This window comes from Brienomyrus brachyistius, chromosome 19, assembly GCF_023856365.1.
Source record: "Brienomyrus brachyistius isolate T26 chromosome 19, BBRACH_0.4, whole genome shotgun sequence".
In the NCBI taxonomy this organism is placed as follows: Eukaryota; Metazoa; Chordata; class Actinopteri; order Osteoglossiformes; family Mormyridae; genus Brienomyrus; species Brienomyrus brachyistius.
Genome location: NC_064551.1, coordinates 991833 through 1004802, shown reverse-complemented (window position 1 = coordinate 1004802; position 12970 = coordinate 991833). Strand labels below are relative to the sequence as shown.

Below are 12970 nucleotides of genomic sequence, written 5' to 3'. Positions count from 1 at the left end.
ATACGATCAAAAGCTGCCATATCTGCTTATGTCTGTCTTTGTGTGTATTTCTCTTTCTCTCTCGTTCTCTTATACACACAGACTGCAAGGACTTCGGTGAATTATTTGACTTATTTCCGGACCGTGCGAAGGGAATAGGTATAAGATATGATGGACATGTACTTCTATCTGGATTCACGGGTATGTGGAGAGCGAGGAAACAGCTCCCCCTGCTGGTGATAATAGAATAATCGGTTCCCCTTTTCACTCGTGAATTTGGTTTCCTGCTTATGAAAATGTACACTGTACGCTAACTTTACCTGATCGCGGGGCACGTACCCAGTTCTCACAGTAGTGAAGTAATCGCTACGGGCCACAGAGATAGGATGCTGCCTACGTATTTGCACAAAATACCAGCGCACGCTGGATACGCAGGGAGGTTCCAACAGAAAAGATGCGGCAGTGCGCTGCACGTCCAGTGTTTTGTTTCTTTATGCCTCACTGCACCAGTGTGTCACATGTGTTGCATGAATGTGGAAAATGTACCCAGTCTACTAGGCGGCTTCCCTCATCTTCTAGTAAAGAAGGGAACGGTGAACCTGGAGCCTTTTCGGGGGGGAGGCACCCAGGGCTGGATGCTGTAACATCGCGGACACCAAGCACAAAGTGACACATTAAGGCAATTTAGAGACATCTAATGACATAGAAGACATGCTCTTCGACTGCTGGCACCAGATCCAAATTGAGCATGTATCTCATAAAACAACTAAATTTCCCAGTCTCAATATCTGATATGTTGTCTTCTATTTTCAGTTAAATATATGATTGGTAAATCATTGCATCCTGTTCTTATTTACATCTTACACAGTGTCCCAACATTTTTGGACAGGGGTTTGTAGACAGGACGTTTCTGGTCTGCTTCATACCTTCTAGGTTAGGGAAGCAGAGGGTGGCTTTGTCTCAGTAATTTAATAATGTAACTTCTCTGTTTTCACATGTACCATCTGGGCAGACAGACACACAGACGTACACACATGTGCACACACAAACACACACAGACACACGTACAGACACACACACACAGACGTACACACATGTGCACACACAAACACAGACAAACACACACAGACACAAACACACACAGAGACACAGAGACACACACACACACTTCTCCTCTCTTTACTCTGCAGCTGTTGCAATTCCCAGGCACTGAGTAACACTGTTACAAACTAACCAGCTGTTGCCAACACTGAAAATATGAAACCCATAGATATGTGTGTGTCTGTGTGTGATTGTTTGTGCATAAGTGTGTGTGTGTCATGTGTCCTATATAATTTATGTTAAATGTTAAGTTCTAATATTAGACAAAAGGCATTAAAACGTAAAGATATCAAGAAACACAGCTTGGATGCTCTTCACATGAAAGGTTCCTCTGTGGGGGGGGGTCACCCCCACCCCCACTTAAAACATCTGGAGCTGGATTTCGGCGGAGAAAGACAAGGAGTGACCCTCCATTTCCAGTCAGCATTTATTTAGGTGGGATTCCAGATGCTGTGGATCATGAGAATGCGGAGTGAAAAGCGTGAGGGTCTCTGCCCTGGGATTCTGCACCAGGAGGGGGGGTGTAGAGGAGAAGGTAACCCCGTGGGAGTCCCTTCCATATCGGAAGGTGCCAGGTCTCCAGGGGCCGCTGCATTTGTTAAACCTTCCTCAGATATGCACAGACTGGGAATGTGAACGTGTATTAATGAGTCGACACCCAAACACCGAGTCAGGCCCTTGAACACCCCCCTCCCCGGGTTACTGCTCCCCTGGCTTCCACCCTCGTCCTTCCAGGAGAGTGGGGCCATGTGGGGCGTCTCCCTGACACGCACGCCGTCCAGCCCCTCGTCTCACATGTCTGCATTTTGCCGCCTTGCGTGGGCCACAGGTGGAAGGTGATACTTTAATTGGCCCTGGGGGAGGGGGGGACACTTTCATGGGGTCCCCTGGGATTTGTGGGCAGGGTTACAGACAAAGGGGGCGGAGTCAGGGATTAGTCCTGGCCATTCCTGCTTCGTATTTCAGAGCAGCTAAACTGTGCAGCAGTTCTCCAGAGCTGCTCCATCAGGGCTTTGAGGACAATAAAACCCCCAGAGAGCTTTTTGTCAGCTGGACGTAGCAGGGGAAAGGAGGGGGGAGCGAGTGAGGAGAGGGGGACCTCTGTGTGACATCTGGGGCACTTTCCTCCACGGTTATTGGCTCCAGATGTGCGGTGGCGTCACAGAGGGGGGTCAGTCTCTCCTCCACCGGGACCCCCCCCCCCGTGCTTGAGCACCCAGTGCAGCATTACCCCTGCTAAACCCTTGCAGTATCCCTGCTGTAAGCCAGGGGGCGTCGATATCAGCCAGACAGGAAGGCACTCATGTCCTAATGTGTGCTGATCCCTATATCAGTAGCTCACTTTCAAGGGCGTTTTTTATCTCAGTGTAACACAACATCAGCTCCATGGGGGGCACCAGAGAGGCCTGCCCCCCCCATTCATTTTGTCAGCCCCGCCATGTGTGGAAGTTCTCTCTGGTGTACCACAAAGCTGCGACATCCTGCAAAAACAAACAATAGGAATTGGGAATATAGGGAGAAAGCGCAAGACTCCTGGGAATGTGGGCAGGAACGCTTGGGCTCAGGGCCTAACCGCAACGACAGCCGCCATTTTCCACACTTCACTGTGAAGGAAGGAAAGCATGGATGGGACCAGCTTGGGGAGGCGGCTGAACTTTGGCTGTTTATGCTAAAATGGCTGGATGAAGCATCAAAGCAGGGCTTTGTGTGGGTCACTCGAGTAACGGAGCAACTCGGAGCTGCAGATCGCAGAGGGGAAACACTCAGGGTCTTGGCAGGAACGAAATGAAGGTGTTGCCTCTGAAAGAAAGAACCCAATGCGCAGCTTAGTGGAGGGAATGATGCTGGTGTTTCGCTACACAGAAACCTCACCGTTTCAGTTCAGCAGTGACAGGGCGAGCAGCCGTGTGACCGACCGTGAGAAATACTGAGCTGCTTCTGGGCAGGACGCAACCGCAGTGATTATTAGTGAGGATCTGAGCAGGACTGACCTTCCTACCCCATCAGTGTGTATCACATTCATGAAAGGTCCATCTGCAAAGGAGCCCAAGCAGCCAGAACGATAAGCTCAGCTGCTTGTCCAGTATCTTATTGTATTTGCCCCTTGATACGCTATACTGTCTGTATATTCTGTACTGTCTGTATATTCTATACTGTCTGTATATTCTATACTGTCTGTATATTCTATGTTGTCGATAGACTGTATATTACATTGTATTGTACATATTGTATTTATGTTTTTTGTTCTCACTATCCTGTTATTTGATATTTGCTGTTTATTGTTATCTATCATTATATGTTTAAGTCTGCAGGGAGGGTCTCCAAGCAAGTGTTTCATTGGACAGTAAAGCTTTGGAATCCTTGAACATGACAGTCACTCCTGTCTCACATCGTCACGGACACACCCCCCCCCCCCGACGTGCCACTAAAGGCTGCCGGGGGGCTGTCATGTCTCGACTGTGGAGATGGCAAACTGCACAGCCACTGGGGAGCCTGGGAGAGGCACTGCGGCCTGGGGGGGCACCCAGGGGTCATGCACAGGCAGCTACAAGGTCGGTGCAGGAACCCCAGTGAGGGGGGAGCAGGCAAACAAAGCAGACACGCCATCAACACCTCTTAAAATAAAGCGATGCCCGAAGATTCTGCCAGTGGGGAGGGGGGGGTTAATTCCGGCAGCTGAAGAGATTATGCCACATGCAGGTCAAAGGCCACACTGGGACTTAAAGGGAAATGAAAGTAATGCTGACCTACCTGTGAAGTCTGAGAATTTCTGGCCTTCGGTGCCTACAGCTCAGACATGGTACCCAAGCCATGCAAACGCAACAGTCTGGTACAAAGGCTGTACTTTATAAGCATTCCTGTAACGCACTCAACAGCAGGTCCCTGAAACAGAGGAAGAGCCAAACGTGTGATATCATAGCTCTGTGACACCAGCAGATGGTGCTGTTCTTCAGTATTTAGGACTGCTCCATGAACGTGTCTGCCGTGCAGGGCAATGAGGGGTCTGAAGCAGGACAGGGCAGCTCTGCCTCTCACGCTCTGGTGAGACGCAGTTCATCACCAGCTACATGCAGACAATCACACCCTGAGGGCAACAGAGACACCAGGACGCTTTAACAACACTGTCTGTAGACTGTACCTGTGCAACATAGTCTACAAATGCACTGCTGTTTCATATTTATAATATTACACCTTGTAATTTATTCTTCATTTAATTTATTATTAAACATGGTTGTATTTTTCTTCTGAGGTCCTTAAAGCAAATAGCAAAGCGGCATTATGGCGGCTTGAGTGGCAGCGGCAAAAACCTCCAAGACTAAAATGGCCAATTCATCATCTGAGGATTCTGGTCTTCAAAATATTATCACTGAGAATTTAGTTATCAGTGATCACTGAAAATGGGCTTCTAACAGTATGAAATATTACACTCTGAAGAATTCAGCACTGTGACATACACTAACATCACCATTATCACTCCTCTCACCCTCTAACCACCATTATCACTCCTCTCACCCTCTAACCACCATTATCACTCCTTTCACCCTCTAACATCACCATTATCACTCCTCTCACCCTCTAACATCACCATTATCACTCCTCTCACCCTCTAACATCACCATTATCAAACCCGTCACTCTCTAACATCACCATTATCACTCCTCTCACCCTCTAACATCACCATTATCACTCCTCTCACCCTCTAACATCACCATTATCACTCCTCTCACCCTCTAAAATCACCATTATCAAACCCGTCACTCTCTAACATTACCATTATCACTCCTCTCACCCTCTAACATCACCATTATCACTCCTCTCACTCTCTCTGCCATCTCTTTGGATATGCAAATATTACCTCCGGCAGCTGCCTAGGGGTGTGAAGTGTGAAGAACCAGCAGAAACGATTGAGTCACGCTACTGACATAAGGAAACGTCATGAAGCCATATGAAGTACATATAGGAGCCTCTGGAAGACAGACTTCTCTATGGTCACTGCTGTGTGGCCCATGATCATTCATCAGAAACGTCTTGGTAGCGTGAGGGTGAAGCCAAGGCGCCTTGCGGCTTTCGGGGAAAAGACCTGCTTGTAAATATTTATGTGACTTGAGGCCCCCGACCTCTAGTCTTAATATTCTGGAATGGAGTCAACGGTCGTCTTTTTGGGGGAACTCTGGGAAACTGAGATATGGGAAATCTATTCCCCTTTGGTCTCACAGGGTCAAGGGTCACATCCTGTCACCAGTCTGGTAGACGCACTACCTGCTGGAGAGAAGAGAGTCCGGCAGCCAAGGCTCCACCTCCTAACTGGTCAGCATTCATAGGTGGGTCCAGAAAGTAAAAGTCCAGACCAAGATTATGTTTCAAACAAGCCATTTGAGTATAAAAAGTCAGAGTCACAGAGAATTCAGCTGCTCGGTTGAAACAAAATCATGGTCTGGACTTTTACTCTCTGGACCTGAACTGTCCACCTCTGTCAACACTGACCACGAGCTCTCAGTGTTAGTAATGGCAGCCCAGCAAACATCTCAGCCAGCGTTCCCAACCTCCTCTACACAGCATCAGGAGCAAGACAAGCAAACAAGAAGCTACCAGTCCCCCCCCCCCCCACCCCCACTCTGCTAACCTAACCAACTGCCCAACACGTCTGGGCCTGTATGCCCCCCCCCCCCGAGCGTGAACAACACAGAACAGCTCTGCCACTTCTGCTCTAAACCTTATCGCCTCAAGATGGCCCAAAAATATCCATGCTGAACTGGATCTCAGTCATTTATGTGCTTTCAGTAATGGGTTTTACTCAGTGACCATAAATAATTACATACATTATGTACCTTCAAATGGTTCGAGGCTGCCTGTTCGAATGAGACGCTGAGCGGCATTCCCATTGCTTTGCCATGAATCCGCCATTTTTCCCTAAAAGCAAGGATCGCTGTGGACACGGGCTTGAAGGGGTGTACGAGGGTTCCAAATGGGGTGGGGTCTGGCTGTCTACATGTATGACTGTGAGGACGGCACCTGCCCCCATCTCCTCAGTGAAGACCGTGACCCCCACCTGTTAGACTTTCTGGCCCTGGGTGGCATGTGCCGTGTCATTAATCTCAGCCCCGAATCTCGGCCTCTCAGCGCCGAGCGGCTCCTGATCGTGCGGCTCCAAGGTGAAACACTGCAGCACTTATTCTCATTTAGCCGTCTAAATCTGCAACGAAACAGCGTGTTTAATAAGAATAGATTAATGTTAACTGCAGCCGTATAACTCCTAAAATGCTTATGAATTCATAAATTCTCCCACACAGAGAACTGAAATTAGATATCTGACTCAGCTTTGTACCGAAAGCAAACTGATATTCCACAAGCCTAATGTCGTCATTTGAGATTTTCATTTGTCTGTGTGCTGAATTCACAGGCACAAAAACATTAACTTGTCATTTCAGGCGCAATGCTGAAACGCTGAGCTCCAAAAATACTCACTCACCCGCAGTGACACGTCCAGGCCGACGCGACGCCATCTTGTTCGGCGGTTTCCGTAACAGCGAGATGCCCTGATGGACAGCACCCATCGAATAACGAACGTGAGACTGAGATAATCACGGTTTCACAGTTAACCTACAAGATTTAGGCCAGTGACACGATGGATCCCACGCCTGACTGTGGGTCAGTTCATTAGACTCCTGGTTCAGTGTTTCTACATGTTTGTAATGTGCTGTCTGCATGGCTTGTGCTTCACTCTGGACAAGCGTCCACTGCATAAATAAACGTACATGATGTGAGCCTGAGAGGTATTAGTATTACAAAGTGCTGTAATGCTTGGGGAAACCAGGCTTTGGTGAGGGTGTCACTGTGTACTGTCAATCGCATACTAACCACAGGAGAGTGGGTTAAATCTTTGTGTACTTTCACATCCACTGCAGGCTGAATTTCCCAAATCACTATAGAGGAACCTACAGGTCAGGGTTATTTAAAAACAAATGAGTAGATTCTTTACATTTACCTGTAGGTTGGCTGATAAATAGTTCAGTTCAGTTAATTTCAGGATTTAATACTCCTGCAGCAGCTAAGGAAGTACTTTCCTTAAATGAATCTCCTGCATGGGAATATCTTCAGTTAGACACGGTATACCTCTACTAGCACTCTAAAATCCACATCGTTTACTCTAATATCCACACAATATTCAGCTAGAACTTTAAACTTGATGGGCAAAACGAGGTCCGGCATTTCAAAACACGATTAAAACCTGCTCAGTGCCTGCACCCTGCCGCCGAGCCGCTGAGTGCTGCCACGTGACCGAGGTGCACGGTGACCGGGAAGCGTACCTCAGCAGATCGCCTTCCTGAGATACCAACCTGCCCATCAGCGACTGTGTCATCATCTAATCACGAATGGAAGCTATGATATAAAGCTGCAGCCGGCTGATAGAACAACATGTGAGATGGATTTACTTAATGCAGAGCAGATGCCTGGAGATGATTTTAACTCAGACAAGCTGTTCTGCTGCCGCCTAGATGAGGACGATTCAATAAAACAGACGTGTTACTGAGCTCGGCATCCACCGCAAGCGTTCCGGGAGGAAGTCTGTGTCGGGAAAGCAGGACGGGGAGCAGGGCTGTTTGCCTCAGCTCTTTGCTTTATTTTAAACCCAAGCAGGCATCACAGCAGCCCTGCCCTTCCCATTCTACTTTAGGCCTGTCTGTTTCGATCTAAGACAGATATGGTTCTCAAGGACAGAAGAGATCCGGACCCGCCCGTGTCAGCTATGCCAGAACGTTGGCAAACTCTGGAGGCCAGAGGTTTAGCATTTCGCTGTTCAGAGCCACCCTGGCAGACGCCGCAGATCCAGTCAAAGAGAGGACAGCCATCGGAGAGACAGCTGACATCTGCCCAGTGTGAGCAGGACCATCCTTCCCTTCAAGGTGACGGTTTGCGTCGGCCATTAATCCCAAATTCAAATCAGAAATATTAATCTGTGAAATACGGCATAAAAATGTTTGAGGAGCCTAGAATTGCTGAATGCGATGACAGCACAATCTGCATTCATCATATACAGAGCGCACAGCACTCAGGAAAGAATCCTCCTGGTACTTAAAATGGAACATATGCGGTGTCTAAATGTCTGAGAGGGATTGCAGAGGGGACACAAGTTAGTTAGTTATTCACCTCCTCTCCGGTCTGAGCATAGGGCCTTCACTGTCTCTGCCATGGGCTTCACTGTCTCTGCCATGGGCTTCACTGTCTCTGCCATGGGCTTCACTGTCTCTGCCATGGGCTTCACTGTCTCTGCCATGGGCTTCACTGTCTCTGCCATGGGCTTCACTGTCTCTGCCATGGGCTATCCGCTCTGCCTTTTTCCAGGATACACCGGCAGAAAAGGTAAGCAAGTAATTTTATTAAAACAAATAGATAAAAGGACACACAAGCCTGTAAGGCAAGAGCTGTACTGGAAAAACAGGAGTGACGAACAAGTAAGATGAAGAATTACAGAAATTAAGAAAGACTGTAGGAAAGGGAGGATTAGATACGATACCAGGCGGAAAGAACGCAAACCTTTATATACACTGATCACGCTGATAGGCCGTTACAGATGGGGAGGTAGGCCGTCCTTGGCAGACAAATCTCAGGCTGGATCCAAGCCTAACCCTCAGGTGTCAGGAGGTGCTACAGAGAGGCTGTATGTAGGGCTCACAGTTAAATCCTGCTCACGGAGAATTTGAATGTGTGAAAGGACATGGATGTGCCTCAGTCACAATGTTGGCTTAGCAGCGTAAATGTAAATGCAAAAATCATGCTGGACCGAACTGGAAGCAGATGATCGGCCATGTTAATAATTGGGTAATGAGTTTCAGAAGACAGTAAGCTTCGGGGAAGGGGGTTAGGCATGAGGTCGTGCTAATATGCCCACACCCATGGACACTCTGACCTCGCCTGGGAAGCAGGTGACTGGAGACTTAATGACATCATGACAAAATGATTATCGAGTGCAGCCATGCTGGCGGCTGAGCAGCCGAGCAATAACCGAACCAGAAAGGTGAATATGAGAAAAACACAGAATTATTTTTGAAACGTAATGAAAAACGTGACTGGCAAACCTTGTGCTCACCTTACACAGATAGTAAACTCATTTCAAATGAGCAATACTGTTTAATAACATTGGCTTATATGAGCGCATCACAGAATTAAAGCATTAAATCATCACTGACAGACATGTATGTGAAAATTTTAGCTTCCCTAGTCTGAAATGAGCAGAAAATAAGAAAATGTACATATCAGGTTTACAATGACCTTTCATACGAATTAAGAACCATCACTCCATGCAACAAGCTCACCCGCACATAGTCCTGCTAACCCGCACATAGGCCTGCCTACCCGCACATAGGCCTGCCTACCCGCACATAGGCCTACTTACCCAACATAGGCCTACTTACCCAACATAGGCCTGCTAACCCGCACATAGGCCTGCTAACCCGCACATAGGCCTGCTAACCCAACATAGGCCTGCCTACCTGCACATAGCCTTGCTTACCCACATCCACACTGGGTGTTGGCCGCTCCCTTCCCCAGTGCTCTGTCAGTTGCTATTGGAAACAGGAAAGCGAGGATGCTGTCCGTTAGTCTTGCTGGAGCACCGGTCAACACCGCCGTCCATCACCAGCATCATGAGCCGTGGCTTAGTCAGCATGAGAGGATGCTCCACTCTTCCTGAATCAGTTATTGATGCATACGCCAGGCACTCCTGGAGCCCAGACATAATTGGGACATCACCACTGTAGACAGAGAGGCTCAGATCTGAGGGTTGTTGATGTCTCCTGATTACCTGTAATATGAGTGAATGCCATGTCATGGACCGGCATCCCATCCAAGGTGTCCCCTGCCTCTCACCCTTTGCTTCCTGGGACAGACTCCAGGTTCAGTGTGACTGCACTAATAAGTGACTATGGAATATGTGTAGATGTATTTGGAAACATTATCTGTGGCACAGTATTTGTGACAGCTAAAAAATAGGAGTCAAGTGATGGGCTGTGGGGTCACGGACGCAGTATTAGTTGTCTGGTGTACTGGGGGATTCCCTTGCTGCCCTGTGACATTAGGGGAAACCCCAGCTGCAGAATGAGCCGTAATTCCCTGGGAAACCACTAGGTGGGGTCCTGCACAGTGAGGTACTGCCCAGTGTGGTACTCTTCCCCTTCCGTGGCTTAGAAGGAACCTCCTGCTCCCTGGGTTGGGTGGCCTCACGCAGTCACTCCCAGTAAGCCCTCTCCACCTGCAGCTCGCGGTGTTCCTCAGTCAGCAGGACCTCCAGAGCATGGCACGCCTCCTTGCTATTTGAAATGATATTGACAAAACATTGCCCACAATGTTCACTGCATTGAACAATGAATTAAAAGGAAACAATGTAAAGAGCAAATGATTATTATTGGATATTACCAGCTATCAGTTAGTATTGTTAATAATGTGTGTTTTCAAACGTCATGGGTAACAGTGAAGCAAATGAAAGTGGCTAAAAGTCTGCAGGTATGATACCTTATACTTTTTTATTGATCCCTGTAGGAAAATATTCTATTTGTTTCTGGCTAAGTACAAGAACTGCAGAGGGAAAAGTGCTGACTACGTTTTTCAGTGTATTTGTGCATGTTTATCGATATATATTGTTTTTTTTGTTATCTTATTTTCATCATGAAATGGTAACGGTAACTTAAACGATTACCCTGCTTCAGGGACAGATTACGGACCGGGCCAGCGGGGCCGCTGCCCAGGGGCCCTTGGGGTGCAGGGGGCCCGTAGGGCCCCTAGCCCAAAACAATTCGCAACGCTTATCAACAATGTATTTTCGTTTGTCTATTTTAGAGGGCCTACATTCTTTGATCCTCTGCCTACAAGGGCCCCTGACCCTATAGGGAGGGCATTTGGCTGCCAAGGGCCCTTGAATTGTGGTGGTTGTGGTGGTGGTGGTGGTGGGGCCCTCGCGAACGTTTTGCCCAGGGGCCCACACAACCCATAATACCCATAATCCGTCCCTGCCCTGCTTTGCAATTTTAATGCTACAGTGCTGTGTCAATTGTCAGTGTTTTTAAAACAGATCTGGTTTGATTGCTCGTTAGTGAATGTGCCTCAAACATAGATTAAATAGGCGAAATTGAATCCAATCTGGCAATTGTGAATTGATTCCCAGCCTTAAACAATACCCATATGTTCCTCAAATAAAAAGATTCTAATTTATGTTTTGGCACATACATGTAAATTAACATCCATTCTCACATATGGCATGTGGGTTATTTATTTATTTTTGTCTTTATTTCAGCCACTCTCAGTCAGGAGTCATTTTTTTGTGCTTTGAAAGAGGTTTTGTTTTTTAAGAATCTACACCCTTATGGCCCTCAAAAGATTGTGGAATACGAGCCTTTGGCCTTTTCTTTAGTGGTTTTCAGAATTTGTTCGCAGTGACTTTGCATTTGTAAATTTGTGTACCATTTTGAGCTTTTTAGGCATTTCTCCAAATATGGAAAGCTGCTATGCAGTGTTTCATGTCGCATTGATATCGCATTGATATCGCATTGGGATCAAATTGGGCAGAAGAGCTAAGACAGCATGATTATCCCCCTGCCTGTTAATCTCACTAAATAACTCATCATTCAGGTAACTGATTCTGGTACGACGTCTGTGGTGAGACTGTCCTCGACTGCTGGCAAACTCTGGACCTTAAGCAACAGTAAAGGGGCAATGCTCACCATGAAGAGTATGATGTGCTCTGAGTAAGGGAAGAGTGCATTATGGGTACAACAAAAGCAAGGGAGGCAGGGGAGTTAAAAAAAGTGAACAATCACAGTAGCCACTCAATGCCCTGGGGAAATATGAGAAAGAACATCCCAAAGTCAATAAAAACAAGCCAAGAAAAATAAACCATCTGAAATACAGGGGAATTTGAAAGTGACCACAGAAATGCATGTCCTGTGCTTGAAGAGCAGAAAGAGTCCAATGAACTGAGCATTATTGCCAATTCTGCCTGCCAAGGCCACATTTCTGGTCAGGCGGGGAAGGAAGAAGGATAACAGGAAACCACCAGGAGGGAAAATGTACTTATATCGTCATGGAGCCCCTTCAGAAGTGTCACAGACTGGCCGTACTCTGCACTCTACTTAGCTGTGTCATACTCTGCACAGCCCCGCGCTCCTCCATTAGCTGTCGTACTCTGCACAGCCTCCCGCTCTTCCATTAGCTGTGCTATACTCTGCACAGCCCCACGCTCCTCCATTAGCTGTGCTGTACTCTGCACAGCCCCACGCTCCTCCATTAGCTGTGCTGTACTCTGCACAGCCCCACGCTCCTCCATTAGCTGTGTCGTACTCTGCACAGCCCCCCGCTCCTCCATTAGCTGTATCGTACTCTGCACAGCCCCCCGCTCCTCCATTAGCTGTGTCGTACTCTGCACAGCCCCCCGCTCCTCCATTAGATGTGTCGTACTCTGCGCAGCCCCGCGCTCCTCCATTAGCTGTGTCGTACTCTGCACAGCCCCCCGCTCCTCCATTAGCTGTGTCGTACTCTGCACAGCCCCCCGCTCCTCCATTAGCTGTGCTGTACTCTGCACATCCCCCCGCTCCTCCATTAGCTGTGCTGTACTCTGCACATCCCCCCGCTCCTCCATTAGCTGTGCTGTACTCTGCACAGCCCCCCGTTCCTCCATTAGCTGTGCTGTACACTGCACAGCCCCCCGTTCCTCCATTAGCTGTGCTGTACTCTGCACAGCCCCCCGTTCCTCCATTAGCTGTGCTGTACTCTGCACAGCCCCCCTACTCTGCATGACCTTCCACCAGGGTCACAATGTGCAGAAGCCTTAGGTTAAGCGACCGAGGTGCAGGGAGCAGGACAGGGTCATCTGCAGGACAATAACATCCCATAAGGGAGA

The 12970-nt window shown here is 48.0% G+C and overlaps 1 long non-coding RNA gene across 5 annotated transcripts; it reads right to left on the bottom strand.

Annotated features, from left to right (window-relative positions):
- Positions 1-2194: 2194 nt before the first annotated feature.
- Positions 2195-10439, bottom strand: LOC125714443 (uncharacterized). Of its 5 annotated transcripts, none has more exons than XR_007383701.1 (8): positions 9884-10439; positions 8617-9802; positions 8230-8414; positions 7067-7159; positions 6551-6617; positions 6131-6274; positions 3832-3963; positions 2195-2880 (listed from the first exon to the last, which is right to left on the bottom strand). It is a non-coding gene; the product is annotated as an uncharacterized LOC125714443 (long non-coding RNA). The 5 variants fall into 5 exon arrangements; XR_007383704.1 differs by having other exon boundaries at positions 8617-8764; positions 9593-10437; XR_007383705.1 differs by having other exon boundaries at positions 2195-2561; positions 8617-10437.
- Positions 10440-12970: the final 2531 nt, after the last annotated feature.